The following is a 14,256-nucleotide window of genomic DNA, read 5'->3' as shown; positions in this document are numbered from 1 at the left end:
CATCATGCAATGGTAATCTTCATGTAACTGTAACCTTCATGCAACTCCTGTACACTGTACTTATACCCTAGAAATGCACACCTTGACCACAGGGGAACTTGTGGGAGACACTCCTCACCTGGGTTTCCAGGTATAAGAGGGGAGATCCCACCCAGGGTCAGCACTCCTAGGTTAAGGTCACGTAGTGACTGTGTCTGCAGTACATGCCTCATGTGAGTTTGTAGTACGGTGCAGGGACACCACACCCCCAAACACACAAAACACTAATAAAAAACAGAAAAAAATACACCACATATTTTTATTAATTTAAATTAAAGTTATTATAAAAAATATATATATTTTCCCGATTTAAAAAAAAAAGTTTTTTAAATTATGGTTTAAAATAAACTTACCGTAGTGGGGAGGGTTTTTAAGAATAAAACGTGTTTTTTAAATTTTATCTTAATGTTTTTGTGTATTTTAAAACTCTTACGCCTGTAAAAGTAGGCTATGCGCATGCTTTTATCAGGCACAAAAGTTTTCAGAACATTTGCTGGACAAGATATGGGTAAATACCGCAATCTTGCCCATGCGAATGTCCTCGCTCCTGAGATACGGAGGATCTGTCGGAAAACCCGGTTTTCAACGCATGCTTTCTATGTTTCTATGTTACGTAAAAAAGTTTTTTCTTATATTGCCTTTGGTTCTTTTGCTAATCACCTCAAATCTGTGTCCTCTGGTTCTCTGACCCTTCTGCCAAAGGGAACAGTTTCTCTCTATCTACTTTGTCCAGACCCCTCATGATCTTGAAACGAATCTCTTTTGCCTCTTCACCTTACTCTCTCTCTCTCATTCTCACTCCTCTCTTCAATCCCAGTCTCTCTCTCTGTATTCCTAGTATCTCTCTGTATTCCTAATCTCTCTCGTATTCCTAGTATCTCTCTCTCTCTTTAAAGTTTATTGAATACGAACAAAGGATACAACATATGTATAATCAGAACACTATAATTTCTTCTCAAACATTTGCCTCTGTTAAAAAAAAAGTTAATTTTACCTCAGGAAAGCTTTTGAAATTTGACTTCCAGCTTTTCTTCAAATAACTTTACAAACCTCCGAGCAGAAACTGTTGAAGCTAAAGAAAATGTATTCCCCAGTATAGCTGACTGAATGGTGCTGATGTGTCCTGGGCAATTGGGAACATTACACAAGCCTAATTTAGCTCACAGCATCACAGCTCTGGGCAAAAACATCAAGTCCAAACCCAGGCTTTTGGAAAAGGTTGAAGCCTTCCAGTAAATACTTTAATGAGGTATTAAAATACATAGAATATAATTTTACTGTTACATTTAATCATGTTATAGTGAAATATGTAATTTTAAATATATATATATATATAAAGCCTTATTTTGGACATTAGAAATTTGAGTTTCTGAGACAGAAAAAGTGTGGATGAAAAACAAATTGAAATCATTTTGAGACCTCAATTGCTAGATTGTGCAACCTGCTAGCCAGATTGCACAGTCAGAGTGAAAGAATTACATAGGTGTTTTCCATTATAAATATGGATCTAGGATTTTATAATGGAAAAAGTTCAGTCAAAAAGTATGGCAAAATCATGACAACAAGAAGGCAAGTACTGTCGATGAGAAATGTACACAAAAATAGCATTTGTAATATATATTACTTTTCCTTTTCTTTTTCTCTCTTAATCTCTTCTCAAAGCTTTCTTCATCCACCTCAAGTGTATCCTACCAAACTACTTCTTTCCACCAGAGTCTTCATACAAGAAAATATGAGAGGAAACACAGTCACAGGGCTTTTGCCAAACAACGTTCAAAATTCAAAGTTGAAGGTTTGCAGGTACCCATATGTTCTTGTTTACATGCAAAGCTTGATGATAATGTTTTATTTCTTTATTAATTTTAAGTTCAAAGGGTAGACAAAACTTTCATTCTTGTTAAATGTTGAAAATCTGGTAAATCTGATTAAACATTGTGCATACTAATAAAATAATTCATTTTAGCGCATTATTGCAAATAAATGTAAACTTTAATAGCAGCGTCATTGAAATAAAATATTCGATTCTCCTCTGTCTGCTCCTTAATGACACATTTTACCCTTTGCATGCAATCTTTGTCATTGATTCCTGTTTGCCTGATATTTCAGCATTCGTACGAGCTTCTCCTTTCGTGAGATGGAAGGCTTGGGCAATCCATCTGGTGGCCAGAAGTGGCAACCATCGAGGAATAGAATTCAAAAGACAGTCAAGATTGGGATTTAAATACAAGCTGCCTGAATAGGAATCCAGTGATCTGCTGATAGAGCTAACAAGGCATCCACACTTAAATATTTAATTCTGATCTCATTCCTGCCTTTTCATTTTTATTCTTTCCACACTTCATATGCACTTATTTTAGGTTGAAACCTTTTGATTCATATATCTTCCAAATCATTGATTAGGTATATTTGATTTGATTTGGTGCAGCTATATTATTCAGTCTAAATTCCCCCGAGATGCAAACCAGCCATGGCAGCTTTACTGGGTGGGGCATAATACTTCACATCCACTGAATGATTTCCTACAGTCAACTACCAAACAGTCCGTTTTTTCTCTGGTTCCTCTAACATAGTTTGTTAAATTATTGACTACAAGTTTTACTAAATTTTAGTTTTTCTTTAAGCTTAAGCCTGAAATGCAATTACACTTTGGAGATAAAAATCAGTTATATTTTTGAGGCAAGGTCAATAAATGTGAAAAAGTGACTTCTTAAAAAAAACTAATTACTTGTGTCTGTGCACTCCTCAAAAAAGTCCTTTTTCTATCTCCTTGCACTGATTTTCAAGCATGCGGAAGATTAATATTGCATGAAGGTATAATGATAAGGTACAATCCACCCAGTCACCACCATGGAAAGTAAACTTGCACAAATGGTTCAATCGGAATTGCGCTAATTTTCCAACTCCTAATGGCATGGCCAGCAGTGGGCTACTTTGTAGAATCATAAAAGTAAAGATGAATTTTTAAATGTATCTGTCTAATTGTTGGGAACTGACTGCACAATCCATAGTAATCAGGTAGCAGAGGATACATAGGCTGCGATTTTGCCACCCAAGGCAGGCTCAGTGCGACCGAGGTAGATGGCGGATTGCAACCCCGCTCCTGGCTCCATCCTATTCTGTGAGAAGAATTTTCCATTGCTGGGGTGAGGTTCCCAGCCAATTAAAAGGAAGTGGGTCTGATCACATCATTTGATGACGCATCATCAGCCGGTTTCCTTAAAGGGACCACGTCCACATTCATTTTGACAGTTGTGCTGTCAGTGTTCTGCAGCATTGAGCTGCTGCAAACACTGACAAGTACTGCATAAAGGTACACAGCTGCACCCCGGCTCTCCCATGACTCCCTCCATATGCTTATGGAGGGCATCACAGCACGCAGGGCGATTCTCTTCCTTTCCAATGGGCGGAAGAGACCTCCCCAGGACATCAACACAGTCTGGTTGCACAATGTATAGGAGGGCACAAGCAGAGATGTCGTCAGGAGGAACTGGCTGCAGTGGCGCAAATCTTTCAATGATTACAGTAGATCATGAAACATTACTGCAAAGTCACCTCATCATGCTGTGCCACTCATCACAATCCCATCATTCTGCCTTCGCAACCCTACTCCTGCACATCATTACTCACACCACCTGACCTTACACCTCCACCCATCCCTCTCTATCGACATCATCACATCCCCATCTTACTAAACACTCCTTACATTCACCCTCATCCTTGTCCAATCACACCAATTAACAACACACGAGGTTAGGCACTTGGATATTTTTTGCCAATGTTCGTGTAAAGTTTCTGTGCATGTGTTGCCAAACATCGAAATCTTTTTTTTCAACACTTTGCCTTCTTGGACAGATTTGTGTGCACGTTTGGAAGTGGCCTCCCAGGCAGCAATGTGGTCATGCGGTGATGCCCTGTGTCCTGTTCAGCATCAGGTGATTGTGGAGCAGGTTGTTATTGGTGCTGCTGGTGTGCCTGGTGATGTTGGTGTTGGGGCTGATCGTGGTGGGATTCTGAGGACCAAGATGAGATTTTTTTCAAGGGCACCATTGCTGATGGAATAGATGGCAGCTGAAGTTGAGATGACAGAAGCGATCTGTCAATGGTGAGATAGGTTATTCCAAAGATGTGACAGTGGATAGAGAGTTTTCTCCAAACACTTTCAATCTTTCAAAAGTTGAAAAGTGCAATTGCAAATCCTGAAGCCTCCAGCTTCTAAAAGTGGAAAGTAAATAGCTGTGAAATATAACTTTTATACCACTTTTTCAGCTGTCATCTATTCAGAGCAATGGAAAGTAATTGAAAACCTGACCTACATACCCGATGTGATCCCTGAGCAGAGTGAAACTCATCAGAAAGCTGGAAAAATGGTAATAGATGGTAAAATGCTGTTTAAGTATCTTATAACAAGCTGCTAATAATGTCAATTGCCTCACCTGTCACTTGGTGTCAGGTCTGTAAAGCGTAGACAGACCTGACACTTGGGAGAGTGACATGGAGGCAGGTTGACAGTGGCTGCCAACCCGCTGTCAATCTTTTATATTTTGACAACGGACCCACCTTCGAACCCACCTTCTGACTCTGAACATTTCATTGGGTGGAAGAGTGGAAGGACAATGGTGTTTGTCCAGGTACCACAATATGGGATGGAACCCGGATCCGGCCCATTTGCTTTCCATTGAAACTTTCACTCAAAGTAGAGACCGGCTTCAAAAGTTCAGGCCCTCTAACCCATGCAAATGATGTCATCCGTCCTCAATTTGGTCTTTTCATGTTACACTATGCCCTGGGCAATGCCTATATTGAACTGCAATATGTTCTTAAAGGAAACTATAAAGGATAAAGTTTTCAAAATTTCTTGTTGCTATACCCTCTGTTTACCTTGGTATTTTTGCAAAAAGCAAAAGGGGAATGCATGTTAGAAGCCATCTGAAGAGTTCTCTGAGGGTTATAGGAGGCGATAGTTATAGCGAGGTACAGTTACAGAGGTACACGTGAGTGAGTATCCTTTGAGAGATCCAGGTGATAGAGTAACTACAGCTGTGAATTCCTTGCTCACTGTGACACCTGACAGGGTAGTGCAGGAATACTCAGGCCATGCAGTGTACCTTGTCCCTGTGGTCCCGATTAGTCCTGACACATACATTTTCTACCCTTGTATGTTATTGGACTTTTTGTAACATTGTAGGGGTATCCTGGAGATTATAGGTGTTCTACTTATTGCTGAAGTGTATTTACTTGCATTTGCTTAAAAATTCATAGCTACACATTTTCTACCAAGAACTACCTAGTTTATTAGCAAAGGTTTACCAATCAAACTGAACACTACCCGTTCATCCACCAGGTTCACAACTGCACACCTCATCGTGGAGAACCTGAACTCAATTAACTGTGCTTTTATTGAATCTTGTGAACATAGAAACATAGAAACACAGAAAATAGGTGCAGGGGTAGGCCATTCGGCCTTTTGAGCCTGCACCACCATTCAATAAGACCATGGCTGATCATCACCTCACTATCCCTTTTCTGCTTTCTCTCCATACTCCTTGATCCCTTTAGCCGTAAGGGCCATATCTAACTCCCTCTTGAATATATCCAACGAACTGGCATCAACAACTTTCTGCGGTGGAGAATTCCACAGGTTAACAACTCTCTGAGTGAAGAAGTTTCTCCTCATCTTGGTCCGAAATGGCTTACCCCTTATCCATAGACTGTGTCCCCTGGTTCTGGACTTCCCCAACATCAGGAACATTCTTCCTGCATCTAACCTGTCTAGTCCGGTCAGAATTTTATATGTTTCTATGAGATCCCCTCTTATTCTTCTAAACACCAGTGAATACAGGTCCAGTCGATCCAGTCTCTCCTCATATGTCAGTCCTGCCATCCCGGGAATCAGTCTGGTGAACCTTCGCTGCATTCCCCCAATAGCAAGAACATCCTTCCTCAGGTTAGGAGACCAAAACTCAACACAATATTCCAGGTGAGGCCTCATCAAGGCCCTGTACAACTGCAGTAAGACCTCCCTGTACCTGCATGCCAACTTTCAATGACTGATGTACCATGACACCCAGGTCTCATTGCACCTCCCCTTTTCCTAATCTGCTGCCATTCAGATAATATTCTGTTATCATGTTTTTGACACCAAAGTGGATAACCTCACATTTATCCAAATTATACTGCATCTGCCATGCATTTGCCCACTCACCTAACCTGTCCAAGTCACCCTGCAGCCGCTTAGCATCCTCCTCACAGCTCACACCGCCACCCAACTTAGTGTCATCTGCAAACTTGGAGATATTACACTCAATTCCTTCATCCAAATCATTGATGTATATTGTAAATAACTGGTGTCCCAGCACTGAGCCCTGTGGCACCCCACTAGTCATTGCCTGCGATTCTGTAAAGGACGCGTTTATCCTGACTCTCTGCTTCCTGTCTGTCAACCAGTTCTCTATCCACGTCAATACATTACCCCCAGTACTATGCGCTTTAATTTTGCACACCAATCTCTTGTGTGGGACCTTGTCAAAAGCCTTTTGAAAGTCCAAATACACACATCCACTGGTTCTCCTCTGTCCACTCTATTCGTTACATCCTCAAAAAATTCTAGAAGATTTGTCAAGCATGATTTCCCTTTCATAAATCCATGCTGACTTGGATCGATCCTGTCACTGCTTTCCAAATGCGCTGCTATTTCATCTTTAATAATTGATTCCAACATTTTCCCCACTACTGACGTCAGTCTAACCGGTCTATAATTCCCCGTTTTCTCTCTCCCTCCTTTCTTAAAAAGTGGTGTTACATTAGCTACCCTCCAGTCCATAGGAACTGATCCAGTCGCTAGACTGTTGGAAAATGATCACCAATGCATCCACTATTTCTAGGGCCACTTACTTAAGTGCTCTGGGATGCAGACTATCAGGCCTTGGGGATTTATCGGCCTTCAATCCCATCAATTTCCCTAACACAATTTCCTGACTAATAAGGATTTCCTTCAGTTCCTCCTTCTCACTAGACCTTCAGTCCCCTAGTATTTCCAGAAGGTTATTTGTGTCTTTCTTGGTGAAGACAGAACCAAAGTATTTGTTCAATTGGTCTGCCATTTCTTTGTTCCCCATTATAAATTCACCTGATTCTGACTGCAAGGGACCTACGTTTGTCTTCACTAATCTTTTTCTTTTCACATATTTATGCAGTCAGTTTTTATGTTCCCGGCAAGTTTCCTCTCATACTCTATTTTCCCCCTCTTAATTAAACCTTTTTTCCTCCTCTGCTGAATTCTAATCCCCGTCCTCAGGTTTGCTGCTTTTTCTGGCCAATTTATATGCCTCTTCTTTGGATTGAACACAATCCTTAATTTCCCTTGTTAGCCACGGTTGAGCCACTTCCCCGTTTTATTTTTACTCCAGACCGGGATGTACAATTGTTAAAGTTCGTCCATGTGATCTTTAAATGTTTGCCATTACCTATCCACCGTCAACCCTTTAAGTATCATTCGCCAGTCTATTCTAGCCAATTCACGTCTCATACCATCGAAGTTACCTTTCCCTAAGTTCAGTACCCTAGTCTCTGAATTAACTGTGTCACTCTCCATCTTAATAAAGAATTCTACCATATTATAATCACTCTTCCCCAAGGGGCCTCGCACAACAAGATTGCTAATTAGTCCTTTCTCATTACACATCACCCAGTCTAGGATGGCCAGCCCTCTAGTTGGTTCCTCGACATATTGGTCTAGAAAACCATCCCCAATACACTCCAGGAAATCCTCCTCCACCTTATTGCTACCAGTTTGGTTAGCCCAATCTATATGTAGATTAAAGTCGCCCATGATAACTGCTGTACCTTTATTGCATGCATCCCTAATTTCTTGTTTGATGCTGTCCCCAACCTCACTACTACTGTTTGGTGGTCTGTACACAACTCCCACTAGCGTTTTCTGCCCTTTGGTATTCCGCAGCTCTACCCATACCGATTCCACATCATCCAAGCTAATGCCCTTCCTTCTTATTGTGTTAATTTCCTCTTTAACCAGCAACGCTACCCCACCTCCTTTTCCTTTCTCTCTATCCTTCCTGAATGTCACTGGCTAAGCAACTCACAGTGCAACAGCTCCACAAGTCTGTGAGCATGCTCACTGTTACAGACATTACAATTGCCAATGCCACATTGTTCCAAAAAGCTCTTTCAGTACACTTTACTGGTGTTTTACCTCTAACCGCAAATGGGACAACCCTCCACTGCTTTATCTTACTTAAAAGATGCTCCAACTCACTCTCAATAACACTAGCAGCACGTCTTTTCCTCTCAGGTGATGCTGCCATCTTTATTTTCTGGTTACTGACATTTAGCTATAAATGCAGGCTGCTTTTAAATGATGATACAGTCTGCCTTCCTCTGTCTGTCCCCCATAAACGTTTAGTCCCCTATAGAGTTTCAAACCTATTGCTTGGGGGAGGGGGAGAGTGAGAGGGGGAGAGAGAGGGTAGGGGGGAAAGCATACCGTCGGTGCCAACTTACCGGAGGGCGAGGTCACATGCTAGATCTGCTGCAGAGGAGTCAGCTGAGGACGTTGATGGGCCAGGCTACAAAATTCTTGGTGCACACAACCAAAGGCTTGGTGCACCGGAAAGCCTGTCATAAAGCCTGCTGCAATTTCAGGGAGCATGGAGGAGTCCACTTCCAACTTAGCACAGGGCTTTGTGCAGAACTTGGAGCCATCCTTTCTGTAAAGTCCTTACTCTACAGCATGAAACCACACGAGGGACCTTCTGGGGACATGGTTACTCTGTGACCTGAACTCTTTATTCACCGGACTCCAAAGACAGTGACCCTGCGTAGGACCTCCCTTTTTATACCTGAGTGATCAGGTAAGGAGTGTCTCCCACAAGTTCACCCCTTGTGGTCAAGGTGTGCATCTAGGTTGAGTGTATACAGTAATACAGTGGTGTTACATTGTGGTTACATACATGACATCACCTCCCCCCACAAAGTCTTATTGGAATCATAGGTTTAGTCTTTCAAGTGGTCTACGCTCCCTCGTGGAGCGCCGCAGTTGGGGCTCTGGTTGTTGGACACTGATGTGAGTGTCTGTCACCTGTGGTGATTCCGGCCTGTCCGGGCTGACCGCAGGGAATGTGCATTCTTCTGATTGCTCTTGTTGCTCATTCACTGGTGGTGTGGTGAGCTCCATTTCATGGTCTTCTTCAGGTACCTCCGTGTCGATGCTGAATCTTTTATTAACTTGGTCCAGATGCTTACGGCATATCTGACCATTGTTGAGTTTTACCACGATGACCCTATTCCCCTTTTTGTCAATTGCAGTGCCCTCAAGCCATTTGGACCCCATGGCATGATTGAGGACAAATACAGGATCCTTTATTTCTATATATCTCCCCCTCACATTACGGGTCATGGTACTCGTTTTGTGACTTGCGCTTGCCCTCAACTATGTCGGTCAGGACTGGGTGAATGAGGGACAACCGAGTTTTGAGTGTCCGTTTCATTAGTAACTCTGCGGGTGGGACCCCCGTGAGTGAGTGCGGTCGGGATCTATAGGCCAGCAGGAGGCGCGATAGGCGGCATTGTAGGGAGGGCCCTTGAATCCTGAGCATACCTTGCTTGATGATTTGGACCACACGTTCTGCCTGGCCATTGTAGGCTGGCTTGAACAGTACAGTCCTGATGTAGTTGATGCCATTGCCCGACATAAACTCACGGAATTCATAGCTTGTGAAACATGGGCCATTATCACTAACCAGGATGTCCGGCAAGCCATGGGTTGCAAAGATCTCACGTAGGCTTTGCACGGTGGTGGATGACGTGTATGAATTCAGAATGATGCACTCGATCCATTTCGAGTACGCATCGACCACAAAATGGAACATCTTATCCATGAACGGGCCCGCGTAGTCAACATGAATGTGTGACCATGGCCTGATGGGCCAGGGCCACGGGCTGAGCGGGGCCTCCCTGGCGGCATTACCCAGCTGGGCACACGTCGTGCACCTGCGAACACAGTGTTCCAGGTCTGAATCAATTCCAGGCCACCAAACGTGTGACCGGGCAATGGCCTTCATCAGCACAATGCCTGGGTGCTCGCTGTGGAGATCCCTGATGAAGGCTTCCCTGCCCTTCTGGGGCATAACTACCCGGCTGCCCCATAGTAGGCAATCGGCTTGGATGGAGAGCTCATCCATCCGCCTGTGGAACGGTCTGACCTCCTCAGGGCATGCTCCGTGTGCGGGCGCCCAATCCCTAGTCAGGACACATTTCTTAATCAGGGATAGGAGGGGATCTCTGTTTGTCCAGATTTTGATCTGGCGGGCTGTGATGAGGAAGCCTGCGATGTCAAAGGCATCGACAGCCATGACCATCTCGGCGCTTTGCTCCGCTGCCCCCTCAGTGGTGGCCAGTGGAAGCCTGCTGAGCGCGTCAGCGCAATTTTCAGTGCTGGGCTGGTGCCGGATGGAGTCGTCAGAAGCAGCCAGCGAGAGAGCCCATCGCTGTATGTGAGCTAATGCGTTGGCATTGACAGCCTTGCTGTCTGACAACAGAGATGTTAATGGCTTGTAGTCAGTCTCTAATTCAAACTTCCTAACAAATAGGTACTGATGCATTTTTTTTACACCATAGACACATGCAAGCGCTTCTTAATGATTTCTTCCTTAATGATAGTTTCAAGCATTTTCTCAAATAGCTTCTCAAATCGCGGCCGCTGATCGAATGCCAAACGGGCACCTGTTATAAACGAACAGTCCTTTGTGCGTGGGAGAAATCATTAAGGAAGAAATAGCAGGATATCGAGATAGGAATAGTGCAATCAAGCAGACGCAGCATGGATTCATGAAGGGGAAATCATGTTTAACTAATTTACTGGAATTCTTTGAGGATATAACGAGCATGGTGGATAGAGGTGTACCGATGGATGTGGTGTATTTAGATTTTCAAAAGGCATTCGATAAGGTGCCACACAAAAGGTTACTGCAGAAGATAAAGGTACACGGAGTCAGAGGAAATGTATTAGCATGGATAGAGAATTGGCTGGCTAACAGAAAGCAGAGAGTCGGGATAAATGGGTCCTTTTCAGGTGGTCAGTAGTTTAGATTCGTCGGCCAGTTCTTGGGTCATATAGGCTGAAGTGAGTTCCAACTCGGTGAACAGCTTGCCGCCTGCCAGCATGGCGAAAAGATCCTCCGCTCTCGGGAGCGGGTATTGATCTTGTAGGGACACCCGATTGATGGTGGCCTTGTCGTCGCCACAGATCCTGACAGAGCCATCCGCTTAAGGACAGGACTGATGGGGCTCGCCCAGTCGCTGAATTCAACAGGCGAGATCATGCCCTCTCTCAACAGCCGGTCTAGTTCGCTCTCGATCTTTTCCTGCATCACATATGGCACCGCTCTGGCTTTGTGGTGCACTGGCCTGACGGCCGGGGTGATGTGTATCACTACTTTAGTGCCTTTGAAAGTCCCGACGCCAGGTTGGAATAGTGAATCGAATTGTTGTAGGACTTGTGAGCACGAACTTCGCTTCACAGATGACATTGCGTGAACATCCCCCCATTTCCAGTTCATCTCGGCTAACCAGCTCCTCCCCAACAGTGCAGGACCATTGCCCGGGACAATCTAAAGCGGTAACCGATTCATTAACCCATTTTGTGTGACAGCCAACATTGCACTGCCTAGCATCGGAATGATTTCTTTTGTGTAATCCGTAATTGTGTGTCAACACGTGCTAATTTGGGTCTACTGGCTTTAAGTGGCCATAGCTTCTCAAATTGCTGAACGTCCATGAGTGACTGGCTGGCCCCAGTGTCCAGCTCCATGCGTACAGGGATACCGTTTAATAAAACCCTCATCATCATTGGTGGCGTTTTGGTGTATGAGCTCTGAATATTCGCCACATGGACCCGCTGCACCTCGGTGTCCATCGATTTGCCCCAAAGGTCATCTTGCCTCAAAGAACCCTCTTCTGGGCCATTGCCTCATATATTAGTCTGGTTACAGGCTTCCTGCACATTCGAGCTAAGTGGCCACTGAGATTGCACTTCCTGCAGACATACTGTTGAAATCTGCAAGATCTAGCTGAGTGTTTTCCCCCACACCTCCAGCATGAGTTAAAGTTTCCATTGTTAGGAACAACAGGGCTGTGGCCAGGCATTCTGCGCTGACTGTCCCTTTGACTGCTCTTAAGTACCCTATTAGTGGGTGTCAATGGCCCCATCCTGGGCCGCATTGTCCACTGTGATGGCGTGAATGTCCGTTCAGCCTGCCATTGTCTCTGTTGAAGTGCTGCTCTGGGATCTATTGCTTCAGACTGCCCTTGCCTGCCTGCGGGGCTCTGAGTCGCATTAATGATGTTGACTCCCTGATCCATCACCGCGTTAGAGGCAGAATTGCACGCGTATATTATTTTCGTCTCTTCCTCCGCTGCCATGAAAGTTTGAGCCATCAATGCCGCCGCTTCCAAGATCAAATCCTTGATCTCAATTAATTTGCAGAAAATTCCCGCATGACCGATGCCCTCGATAAAGAAGTCCCTTAGCATCTCCCCCCTGCAGGGGTCTGTGAACTTACAGAGGCTGGTTAAACGCCGGAGGTCCGCTACGAAGTCCGGTATGCTCTGTCCTTCATAACGTCGGTGGGTGTAGAATCTGTGTCAGGCCATATGTATGCTACTCGCCGATTTGAGGTGCTCCCCAATCAATTTGCCAAGTTCTTCAAAGGTTTTGTCTGCCCGCTTTTCAGGTGCTAGTAAGTCCTTCATGAGCGCGTAAGTCTTTGGTCCGCAGCTGGTCAAGAGATGAGCCCTTCGCTTGTCAGCCACTGCATCCCACAGCCAATCTTTCATAACAAAGCTTTGCTGAAGCCTCTCGACAAAATCGTCCCAGTCTTCCCCAACACAGTACCGTTCCTCTGTGCTACCGGTGGCCATTCTTGTGGGTCGTGAAATCCCATCCTCGTCGCCAATGTGAAATCCTTACTCTACAGCATGAAACCACATGAAGCACCTTCTGGGGACAAGGTCACTCTGTGACCTGAACTCTTTATTCACAGGACTCCAAAGACAGTGACCCTGCGTGGGACCTCCCTTTTTATACCTGAGTGATCAGGTAAGGAGTGTCTCCCATAAGTTCACCCCTTATGGTCAAGGTGTGCATCTAGGTTGAGTGTTTTCAGTAATACAGTGGTGTTACATTGTGGTTACATACATGACACTTTCTAGCATGGAGCGGGTGGTCACCTCCACCAGCACACCTGTGGAACCCACCATGATGCAGCATCTATTGACCGATGTCACAGCTTCCATTGCAGCACAAATAGATTCCATTTCAGCACAAACAGTTTCCATAAAAGCTCAGACTGCTGCCACCATGGCTCTGGATACCACAGTTGAAAGGAGCTTTGAGCGCATCACAGCAGTTCAGCAATTTATTCTCCAACAGATCACCAGGATTGCTGAGGCACCAGCCCAGGGGAGTGGCAGTGGCTCCATGGAACAGGAACCTGTTGTCTTCTCTCAGAATGAAAGCATTCTTGCTCCCACTACAGCCACTCCACCAGTGTCCTTGCTGTTGCCATTCAGCCAGCCAGGCCAGACTGCTGCAGCCCAGGCCGAGATGGTGCAGACTGAATTTGGGCCCTCCAGGCACAGAGCTGCTTGAGGTTGCTCTCTAAAACTATCTACAATCACTTTAATTGAAGGTCAGCAGCTTTCAACCTCCCATGCTGCAGCCACTGGGGAAGTCCCTTGTAGGAGCACTTGGAAATAAACTTTTTTCAGTACAATATTTTAAATGGCACAAAATGTACTGCAAGAACAGCCAGACCACTCCATACAGAGTACTGAAACTTTAGCCAAGTATTGGAAACCTCCAAAAACACTTTCAATTGCACCAACAGCCAGAAGAAATAATCCAGCAATTAACCTGTAAGTATTTCATGATGATCCCTTTAAATAGCAATGGTGGGGGGTCCTTCATGCCACTTAACATAGTGTTAAGCTGTGTGAGGTTAAGAGAGGGCAGTGGCTAGAGTGTAGAGTTACAAAATATAGTGGTGGCTTGATATCACTATTGCACACTGATTCATGTCATGTTCTCGTTGCTCTGCATGCTGCCGGTGATCGCTAGGTGCACGCGCGCAGACCCCTTTACCAAGATGGCATCTTGCGCACTTCCCATTGGAAATGTGCACGTGCATCTTGGAAACCATTTAG

At 44.6% G+C, this 14,256-nt stretch overlaps 1 protein-coding gene across 2 annotated transcripts in view; it reads left to right on the top strand.

Annotated features, from left to right (window-relative positions):
• The window catches only part of LOC139272632 (potassium channel subfamily K member 2-like), a 246,975-nt gene that overhangs the window by 213,046 nt on the left and 19,673 nt on the right, over positions 1 to 14,256 (top strand). The gene's annotated exons all lie outside the window — the stretch shown is intronic.

This window comes from Pristiophorus japonicus, chromosome 9 (assembly GCF_044704955.1).
Source record: "Pristiophorus japonicus isolate sPriJap1 chromosome 9, sPriJap1.hap1, whole genome shotgun sequence".
Classification (NCBI taxonomy): domain Eukaryota; kingdom Metazoa; phylum Chordata; class Chondrichthyes; family Pristiophoridae; genus Pristiophorus; species Pristiophorus japonicus.
The sequence above is the reverse complement of the archived record's forward strand: the minus strand, read 5'-3'. Positions and strand labels throughout refer to the sequence as shown.